The 11229-nt window shown below is 45.0% G+C and overlaps 1 pseudogene; it reads left to right on the top strand.

Annotated features, from left to right (window-relative positions):
- Positions 1–1967: 1967 nt before the first annotated feature.
- Positions 1968–3229, top strand: LOC105717593 (molybdenum cofactor biosynthesis protein 1-like; annotated as a pseudogene).
- The last annotated feature ends 8000 nt before the right edge of the window (positions 3230–11229 follow it).

Raw genomic sequence — 11229 nt, 5'->3', positions numbered from 1 at the left:
TTTATGGGCAGTCATAAAAAGTCAGCATATTTTAAGATAATTACCAGTTACTTCTTCCGTCATCTCTAAGACTAGAAGTCTGTGAGGTAAGAAACCCTTCTTTTATTATTCACTATTTTATCTCCAGTACTCAGGGTACCAAATTCCTCTCTCCCAAGCGTACAAAAAGATGCCATGCACTTTGAAAGTAAATATGGCTGAGCGCAATGGTTCATGCCTACAACTTCAGAACTTTGAGAGGCCTTGAGACCAGCCTGGGTACCATGGTGAAACCCTGTCTCTACCAAAAATACAAAAAACTAGCCAGATGTGGTGGTGTGTGCCTGTAGTCCTGGCTACTCAGGAGGCTGATGTGGGAGGATCACTAGAGCCCAGGAGGTCAAGGCTGCAATGAGCCAAGATTGTGCCACTGTACTCCAGCCTGGGTGACAGAGTGAGAACCCGTATCGAAAAGAAATAAAAAGGTAAAGACAGGTAAACTTGAAAGTATAGCAGTGTAAATTACCCGAGATAAAGCACAGGGGAAGAAAAGATTATAATGAATCTGTCAATAAGAGAGCCTTGGACAATGAGCACAACAGCTAGTGGATTAAAGATCTAAAACTAGAATACTCGAAAAGAGACAGCTTCAAATAATGGCTTAAAATGTTCAAATTTGGTGAAAATTATAAACCCACTATTTCAAGTAACTTAACAACCCGCTGGTGAGTTTTATTTTGCTTTAACAAAATAAAAACCACAGCAAGCCATATTGTAATGTAAATTATTGGTAAAAATCTGTATTCTCTGGATCTTATAAACATTCAGAGAATAATAGGTACATATGTATTTCAGGGAACAACAATAGCAATTGTCTCTGACTTGTGGTCAAAAACAATGTGAGAAAAAAGGCAATGGAAAGATATCTATCTTAAAGTCTTGACAGAAAGAAAGAAACACTACAAAGCTAGAATTATATAACTAGAAATTATTTAAGAAATGAATTCAAATAAAATATTTTCCAGACAAACAAAAGCAGAGAGAATTTATTGTCAGTAAATATGCACTATGAGAAATGCTAAAGAAAATTCTTCAGAGGGAAGGGAAATAATATCAGATGAAACATGTATCTCTAAAATGAAGGATTTCAGAAATAGAGAATATGTAGGTAAATACCAAGTGTATGTTTCTATTAATTTTGTTACCAGATAAACGGTTGTTTGAAGCAAAAATACTAATTAACCAGTTGCATTAGCATTCTCCAGAGAAACAACCAACAGAGAAAGAAAAATAGACAAAGAGAAAGAGAAAGAGAAAGAGAAAGATTGATTGTAAGAAAGTGGCTTATGCAATTGCTAGCAGTCTTCATAACCAGGAAGAGCAGCTGTTCCTGTACAAACGCAGTCAGGCAGAATTTTTTCTCTCATGTGGGGGAGGGTCAGCCTTTAGTTCTAGTTACACCTTCAACTGACTAGATGAGGCTCACCCAATATTGGGAAGAGCAGTGTGCTTTACCTAGTCTACCAATGTAAATGTTAATCTCATCCAGAAACACCCTTGCAGATACATTCAAAAGAATGTTTATCAAAATATCTGGGCACCACCTGCCCTAGTCAAGTGGATACATAAAACTAGACATCACAAGTCTACCCCTTGTCAACCTGGCATCTATAGCGTCTCCTTAAATCATACTTAAACTCCAAGTAAAGACAGTAACAAGGCCATGATTTCACCTAGTCTGATATAACTACCCTGTGTGAAACCAAAAACGCACTACCTCCTTCCCCAGAAAAGGAGATAAAGTCCTTGTGTGATATTTACTTTTCTTTTTGAAGTCACATAACTTAATTACTATAATGTAAAGTTAACAATACTTAATAACTACTACAATATAAAGTCAACATATTTTTTGTAACATAATAAAGATATAATACAGGAAAAGTAAGATATATGCACATAAACAAACATATTCATTAAAAATAAAGGGGATGAGAGGCCTTAACGAGGATGAACTCTTGGACTTTGCAGCCTTGATCGAGGGCCTCCCCCTGGACGTGCGCCTCATAGAGTACATGCCCTTTGATGGCAACAAGTGGAACTTCAAGAAGATGGTCAGCTATAAGGAGATGCTGGACACTATCCAGCAGCAGTGGCCAGAGCTGGAGAAGCTACCAGAGGAGGAGTCCAGCACAGCCAAGGCCTTTAAAATCCCTGGCTTCCAAGGCCAGATCAGCTTCATCACGTCCATGTCTGAGCATTTCTGTGGGACCTGCAACCACCTGCGAATCACAGCTGATGAGAACCTCAAGGTCTGCCTCTTTGGAAACCCTGAGGTATCTCTGCGGGATCACCTGCGAGCTGGGGCCTCTGAGCAGGAGCTGCTGAGAATCATCGGGGCTGCTGTGGGCAGGAAGAAGTGGCAACATGCAGACATGTTCAGTATTTCCCAGATGAAGAACCGGCCCATGATCCTCATCGGTGGGTGACCCATCAAGTTATTTTTGATGTCCCATGATTCCCCACCAGCCAATCCAAGCATTTCCTCCAGGGATGCCCTCCATGTTGAGGGTCTAAGATCCAGAATGAGTTTCTCCAGCCAGATGGCCACTTTATGGAAAGGATACAGGGTCCCCCAGACCCCTCCTCTAGCCCAGCAGCAGCTGGGGTCTGGCTTCTTTCAGAGACACTACACTTCTCATGCAGACTCAGATGCCAACTCAAAGTGCCTTAGTCCAGGTTCCTGGGCTTCTGCTGCCCCCTCAGGACCCTAGATAACCTCAGAACAACTCACGTGGACTCAGAAGGACGGGCAGCGATGGTAGATGTGGGCAGGAAGCCAGACACAGAACAGGTGGCTGTGGCCTCAACCGTGGTCCTCCTGGGGCCTGTAGCCTTCAAGCTTGTCCAGCAGAACCAGCTCAAGAAAGGAGATGCCCTGGTGGTGGCCCAACTGGCTGGAGTCCAGGCAGCCAAGCTGACCAGCCAGCTGATCCCTCTGTGCCACCATGTGGCCCTGAGCCATGTCCAGGTGCAGCTGGAGCTGGACAGCACATGCCATGCTGTGGAGATCTGGGCATCTTGCTGGGCTCGGGGCCCCACTGGGGTGGAGATGGAGGCCCTGATCTCTGCTGCAGTGGCCACCCTCACCCTGTACAACATGTGCAAGGCTGTCAGCAGAGACATTGTGTTGGAGGAGATCAAGCTCGTTAGCAAGACTGGTGGCCAGTGCGGGGACTTCCATCGGGCTTAGCTCCTTCCTGCCGTTCTCACCCATGGCCCGGCCAGGCCTGGAGATGGGATGCAATTTGGGCTGAGGGAAAGATGTCAGGTTCCTTTAATCACAGTCACTGTTTACCTTGAGCAGTAAACCCGGAGAGCCTGCTCTACTACTAGGCCTGCTGCTACATGATCTCTAATGATCGATGGAGCTTCCTTTCTGTAGTGAAGATACCAGCAGGCCCTCAAGCCTTCCAGGACAGACACTAAGGTCATGGGAGCGGGACTGCAGCCAGCAATGCTAGGTAACTGAGAAATCATGTTCTTTGTGGACTATTTCAGACTACTAGTTTCAGACAGTCCAGCCCAGAACTTTTCCTTCTCATTTTGGGTTTTCTCTTCTCCTGCCCTCCTGGGGAGAGATTAAGGGCTCATTAAGCAGAGGAGCCCACTTTGAGGAGAACAAAGCACAAGCTTGGCTGAGTAATGCATCCCAGCTTCTCCCCAGCAGCTCTGCCTCCCTCAGTCCGTGAAGCCGCAGCCCTGTTCTGACCTGACTTCATCTCTCCTTCTGCCCAAGTCTGTGTCCCTTCAAACTTGCAGGCTTTCAGCTTGACTGCTGCCCAGTCTTGCTGGTCTCCTTTCCTCAGGACCCCTCCTCTGAAACAGGATATACACATGTGGGTCACAGTCCTAAGGACTCCTGACGGACCACGCAGCCCACACCTGGCCCTGCTCATGGCTGTTTCACCCACCTCTCTTGATTCTGGAGCATATCAGGGAAAGAAGACAATAGATTGCCTTCACCCTCACAGTGCACAAATAAAGCTATGATGGCAAAAAAAATAAAGGGGAAATACTCATAATAATTACAGTTTTCATTTCTGTAATGAGGCGCATGGTCACAGCTGGTATTTATAACTAAGTTCTTGTACTTTGCCTTTAGCAAGCACCTCAGCTCTGGTTGTGATTCTTTATTAACAGGTATGGGGACAGTATCTGCATCCTATGTACTAGGGGAAATACTAACTTTCTCAAGCAATGAAACCACATCTGGTACAGAAGCTGCAGTTGGATTTGTCATCTGGATAAACATAGGATAACCCACTTGAATTCTCCAAGATCCATGTGTGCTCTGCACAGGCCAAATAAACTCATTGAATGGGGACGTGATAAGAATCACCACCTCCGCATCTTTCAAGTCCTTGATAGTGCCACTAATTCACCACAGTCCCTCCGGGAATGTGATACTGCTTTTGGCTTAGTAGGCAGAGGCAATTTGAGCACCTTTCACTTGGCCCTTCTCACGATAACATCCTTCACTTCACAGGTCAGGGAACCAACGTGGGGATTCTGCTAAATGCTAAGTATGTTAATTCTAATTACACATTCTAGAACTGGGGAAATAATCCAGGTTCATGAACCCAGTGGGCCAACCGTAAAAAAGACCTAAACTAAAACGCCATTGACCACCTGAGCTCTGCAAACCCTGACTCTGATTAGTGGAGTTTCCTGAAATTAGTGTCACTTCAGCGCCATTGTCCAGTAGTCCCCAAAGATTTGATTATTTCTGTTTTTCTTAGTGTGCAGCTACCCTGGTAACAGCTATAGGTCCTTTTGGGGAAGGTTAGGAGACATCTAACAGTATAAATTTTGGCAGTGTACCAGGGGTCTTCCTTAAGGGACCCTGCCTCCCCTTTATTCAGGGGATTCGGGGTCTGTAAGCTAGCTCAAATCTGAGAACTGATTGAGAGGCTGCGACTCTGTTTTTATGATTCAAGTTAGACTTCAATTCACTTGGCCTAGAAGGTCTCTGCTTATGTAGATCAAGTATGAACTTAGCAGGGCATCCTATTTATTTCACTGTGGGAACATGATCATCAAGTAGCCAATGCCACAGGGTGTGTGTGTCAGACTATTCTGATTGCAGCTGTGCCTCCGCTGTTTATTGTTGAAACACGCGCTTTGGATGAAGAGACCCCCCAAACAGGTTTGGTGTGAGCAACATAGCTGTTTATTCACCTGCGTGCAGGTAGGCTAAGGCCGAAAAGGGCGTTAGTGAAGGACAGTGGTATAGGAGTTGGGTTTATAGGTTTGGGGTGGGCAGTGTAAAGTTACAGAGTAAGATCAGTTACAGCGGTGGGGGTAGGAGTATACATTACCATAAGTTCAGTTACAATGGTGGGTAAGATGGCAGGGTGGGGCGAGGAGTATTCACATTATCATAAGAACGGTTAAGATGGTAGGATTGGGTGAGCCATATTAACCCAGGGAAGTGCCACTGAGCTATCAGGGATAATGGCTAGTGGAGTGATCGGGCGAGGCAGGCAGGACTTTAGACTTTCTGGGTCCAGGCTTGCACATGGAGGCCTGACATTTATTAGGATAACCACTCCCAGCTGGCTTTGGGCAGGTTAGTGCTGCTACTTGGCCCTGCCACCCTGGGATCCAAATCCTCCCACTGCGTTCTGTTATCCAGGTTAGTGCCTGCAGTTCCCACCATAAGGTCTGGCCCACAGAGAAAAATTATCACAGGCTCTTCAAGGATGCTGGGGCTCTCCTTGCAAGTTTATTTCTCAGAGTATTAGTGAAAGGTCTGTCTTCTGAATCCTCTCAAGACAAGTGAGTAGGTTTTAACCGATAAATGCCCTCTAACCGTCTAATCTCCCTAACATTTCAATCTTGCCTTAGAATCCCTTCCCCTACATACAACCAAGACAGGTCCAGAATTTCTAACTCACTCATTGTGGGCCACCTTTTGATCCATATTTAAGTTGACAAACCAAACCAACTGGTAGAGCCTTTTTTAACACCCAGAGCTATAACATTAACTGCAGAATCTCTACTTAGTCAACCAATGTCAATAAATTTGACCTGATCCAATTTTATGTTCCTTCCACTGTTATTCCACACTCTTAAAATCCATTTTCCCACATGTTCCCCAGATTTTCTTCTGTACAAGTTAAAAAAACTCAAGTGGGCTTTTGAAGTGCAGTAAACTGTCTTATGAGTCACACTTTAAACCTCACCTTGAGGGGCCTGTTGGGACTGGAGTTAAGAAGCAAAGAGGAGTGATAGGGCTGGGCCTGATAAGAACTGTAAGAACCCCATTGTGTTGCAAGGTGACTGCCTGGGGGAGGCCATCACAGTTTCCTTGAGCAATGCAGGGTTCATCTCCTGAGACAGAGGTGAAAGGCCACTTTTCCTGGGAATGGGGACGCAGTTTGCTCTGGAGCTAGGCCTCTTCCTCTGGCAAAAAAAGAGCCATCAGAGTTTAGGGGCTCAATAGCTCCAGTTTCATCAGTTTCTCCCACATGTCCCCATTTCAGTTTTCAGAATCCTATTTCCTCACTTTAACAGTAGACACTGCAAGTCTGGCATTTTACCTTCCCTTGTAAATTAGCTGGTCACAAGACAAGATTGAGGTCTGATTTTCAGCAATCTCAGCCTATGGCTAGAGGAGACAGTGCCTCCCAGAGGGTACACATTAAAGTTTTCAGGTCATCTACTGAAACCTTGAGCTGGGGGCTTATTCTTTAGTTTTCCCACATTGTCCAGTGACATTAGAAGTAACCAGCCGATATCATTATACTCATTATTTTGACAAAAATATTGAAGAATATTGTATACACACTCACCCTGCTTTTATAAGAGGTGGATTAGGAGAATCTAATGGTAATATTTTGCAAATTTCTACTGCCATGTTATGCCATGAACTGTCAATTCCACTGGAAATAGTCATTGGCAACTTTAAATGTAAATGAGGTGGGAAAATAGGATCTGGAGGCAGGGAACATGAGACTAATTCACACTTCAGCTATCACAGAAAACATCCTGTCCATTTATATAGGGCGTACACCAGGTAACCGACGGAAATCTCCCAAGGGCATTTAAACTCCCCAAAATTCTGTAAGGGGACTCTTAAGCTCCTATGCTCTGGCCCATGCCCGTACTGTGGAGTATACTTCTGTTTTCAATAAATCTCTTCATTTCTCCCTCACTTTGTTTATTTGTTTTGTCCAGTTCTTTGTTCAAGACATGAAGAACGTGGACACCTGCCACCAGTAACATAACCAGATCAGAGAGTGGATTTTAGAAAGCCTAAAATCAACTCAGACAACCCATTCTTAAACTCTTTCTCCACAGCAACTCTTGGTATCAGAAGCTATAATAGTTAGGGTTCTCCAGAGAAAGAGAATAGATATGAGAGAGAGAGAGAGAGAGAGAGATCAATATATAAAGAGAAATGTATTATAAGAAATTGGCCCAATGGCTTATATGATTGTAGAGTTTGACAAAGTCTTGAGATCAGCGGGGTGAGTCTATAACCTGGAGCTCCCAAAGTCAATTCCCAGTTCAAAGGGGGCTCAAGAACCAGGAAGAGCTGGTATTTCAGTTCAAGGCAGTTAGTTGCACATAATGCTTTCTTACTTAAAAGAGAGTCAGCCTTTAGTTCTCTTTACATCTTCAACAGACTAAATGAGGCCCACCCACATTAGAAAAGTCAGTCTGCATTACTCACTCTACTGATTTAAATAATAGTATCATCTAGAAACATCCTCACGGAAAAACCTAGAATAATGTTTGACCAAATAGGTGAACATTCCATGGTCTAGTCAAGTTAATACACAGAATTAACTATCACAACAGTAAAGGAATATACATGGAAGTAAAAATTTAGTTATTGAAGAATGGGAGAGGGAAAAAAAGTATAGGGTTATATGCTTCTTAAAATATAAATAAAGTAAAATAATATTTTTAAAGTAAAAAGGTAAAAATATATATTGTAATTCTTGGGATAATCACTAAAAATATAAAGACAAAGCTAAAATCCAATTGTTGAAATAGAACAAAAAACTGACAAATACTTGGCAAATTCAAAGAAAGGAAAGAACGGGAAAGAAAGACAAGAAAAACAACGAAAACCACCAAATGTTACAAACAGAAAACAAAAAGTAAGAAATATAATTAAACACAACTATACTTATAATTAAAAGCATAACCTTGTTTTATTGCTCTTCATTTTATTGCATTTCACAAATGCTTCATATTTTACAAAATGAACATTTGTGGCAACCTTGCATTGAGCCAGTTCATTGGTGCCATTTTTCAAACATTATGTGTTTACTTTGTGTCCCCGTGTCAGCATATTTTAAACATAAATATTTTTCATTAACGCATATATATTGTTTTTTAGACATAATGCTTTGCATACTGAATAGATTACAGTATAGTGTAAACATAACTTCCATATGCACTGGAATACGTGCACACAATACACACACATATTTCCCAATCTATACGCAGATATTAGTGAAAATAATGGAGAAAAGAATCGTCAAAATCATGAATTATTGACTTGAGATGGGGTTATGCTAAGGACTTTCATTTCTCAAAACCAAGTGAGAATTCTGAGAAATTCAATAAGGGACACCTGGTGGAACAGCGATGATTACCTTTTGTGATGAGACTGTAAACATAATGACACACGTATAATAGAAAAAAAAAAAAGAAGCATTGCTTTCTGTACTGTCTTACCGCTGCAGCAGGCCCGCTGTTGGATCCGCGTGAGGGCCGGGTGGAGAGGCAAACGCAGATGCGGAAGCGCGGCGGGGACCGAAGAGGAGGCTTGGCCCAGGATTTTGTTAGCACGCAGTCAGCTACTTCCCTACGTTTAAACTGCCCCCGTTTTTCTGCTAATAACGGCCTCTTTCTGCTTCTGTACCTCGGCTTATTGCTTACTAGCTAAAACCCTTAAGGAAAACGGCCGCGTCGTCTAAACCTGCTGCGTCGTCTGAAGTTCTGAGTTCCTTCCCCTGCCCCTTCACCTATAGAAACTGTACTTTTCTTAGCCGAGGTCCAGACGTTCGGGTGTGAACCCTTCTGGGCCCGCCGGCGTAGTAAAGCCGTGCCTCCGTTCCCCCGAGTGCCGCTTGGGTTTCCCGTCAGGTAACATTTTCCGCAACATTTGGTTCCCTGACCCGGAAACTCTTGTGCCACCGGTTTGGGGTCGGAAAGGACGGAGAGCTGCCTGTTCCTCGCCGGAACGAGGCCGGGGCCCTCCCGTAAGCTGCTACAGGGCCTCCTTCCCTGGAAGGGGAACCGCTGCTGCTCCGGCGTTGCCGCTGGCTGGACTCGCGGGGAGGGGACGGACTGAACTGAGGGGAACTCCGGATGAGGTAAGGCCCCGGGGCCGACTCTGACCAGGCCCGTCTGCGGACGGAAGGGGAGCCTGATCACCTCCCAGGGTCTCCATGCGGAGACAGCAGGTGGATTTAGTCAGGCCCGTCTGCGGACGGAAGGGGAGACTGGTCAACTCCCGGGGTCTCCATGTGGAGACAGCGGGTAGATTTAGTCAGGCCCGTCTGCGGACGGAAGGGGAGACTGGTCACCTCCCAGGGTCTCCATGTGGAGACAGCGGGTGGATTTAGTCAGGCCCGTCTGCGGACGGAAGGGGAGACTGGTCACCTCCCAGGGTCTCCATGTGGAGACAGCGGGTGGATTTAGTCAGGTCCGTCTGCGGACGGAAGGGGAACCTGATCACCTCCCAGGGTCTCCATGTGGAGACAGCGGGTGGATTTGGTCAGGCCCGTCTGCGGACGGAAGGGGAGACTGGTCACCTCCCAGGGTCTCCATGTGGAGACAGCGGGTGGATTTGGTCAGGCCCGTCTGCGGACGGAAGGGGAGCCTGGTCACCTCCCAGGGTCTCCACTTGGAGACAGCAGGTGGATTTGTCGGGTTAGGGTGGGAACGTGATACCCTTTAAGTGAGCGTGTGAGTGTGTGGGGAGCTCAAGAGCCTGCTTTGAACCTCCAATCTGCAGCTCCACGGTGCAAACTACGGAGCTCGACAGGGCCCGAGCCTGCGTTTCCGTGGCGAACCTCCTATGGCTCATGGCGCTGTGGAGCTGAGCGCAAGCTGAGCTCTCCGAGTCGGGGGATTATACTGACCCGCTGACTGCTAAGAGGCGCCTAAGTTCCCGCAAGGGGCACGGCCAGGTGGGCATCTGAGTGGTCCTTCACAGGACATGCCTCCTTTGTCTTGCGTCACCGTTCAAAAGGGGACACACATCATGGGGAAAAGTCAGTCTAAACCCACGATCCTAGATTGTATGGTCAAGAACTTCAGGGAAGGCTTTTCTGGAGATTACAGGGTTAAAATGACCCCAGGAAAACTAAAAACCCTCTGCATATCAGGGCGGCCGGCGCTTAGCGTCCGCTGGCCACCAGAGGGCACCCTGGAGGTCTCCACGGTGCAGGATGCTTGGAAGGCTGTGGCCGCAACCCCTGCCACCCGGACCGGTTCCCATGTATTAATTCCTGGTTGGAGATAGCTCAGACCCTTCCCCTTGGGTTCGAGTTTGTGCTGGTAGGAAGGGACAGTGCAAGGTCTTCGTGGCCCAAGCAACTAAGGTTTCTCCACATCCTCACCAGTACTTCATAGCTCTTATTATTTTGGTAACAGCCAACCTAACAGATGTGAGGTGGTATCATACTGTAGTTTTGATTTGTATTTCTCTGATGATTAGTGATACTGATAACATTTTCATATCTCTGTTGGTTATTGATATATTTCCTTTGGAAATATGTTTCTGAGATTCTTTGCTTATTTTTTATATTGGGTAATTTGGGTTTTTGCTGTTGAGTTGTACGAATTTCTTAACTATTTAGGATATTAACTCCATATCAGATAATGCGGTTGAAAATACTTTCTCTCACTCTGCTGGTTGCCTTTTCCTTTTGTGGCTTCCGTTTTTGTGCGGAACCTTTTAGGTTTGATGTAGTTCCACCCGTTTATCTGTGCCTTTGTTGCCAGTGGCATTGGTGTCACGTCAAAAAAAAAAAAAAAAAAAAATCACCGCCAAGACCAGTGCCAAAAAATATATTCCCTATATATTCTTTTAGGAGTTTACATTTGTAGGTCTTAAATTTGTCTTTACTCCATTTTGAGTTGATTTTTGTATATTGTATAAATTAAGGGCCCAACTGTATTCTTTTGAATATAAATATCCAGCATTCCCAAAACCATTTGTTG

Source organism: Aotus nancymaae, unplaced genomic scaffold (genome assembly GCF_030222135.1).
Source record: "Aotus nancymaae isolate 86718 unplaced genomic scaffold, 86718_ANA_hifiasm-v0.15.2.pri h1tg000006l, whole genome shotgun sequence".
NCBI classification, from domain to species: Eukaryota; Metazoa; Chordata; class Mammalia; order Primates; family Aotidae; genus Aotus; species Aotus nancymaae.
This window is presented reverse-complemented; position numbering and strand designations above follow the sequence as displayed.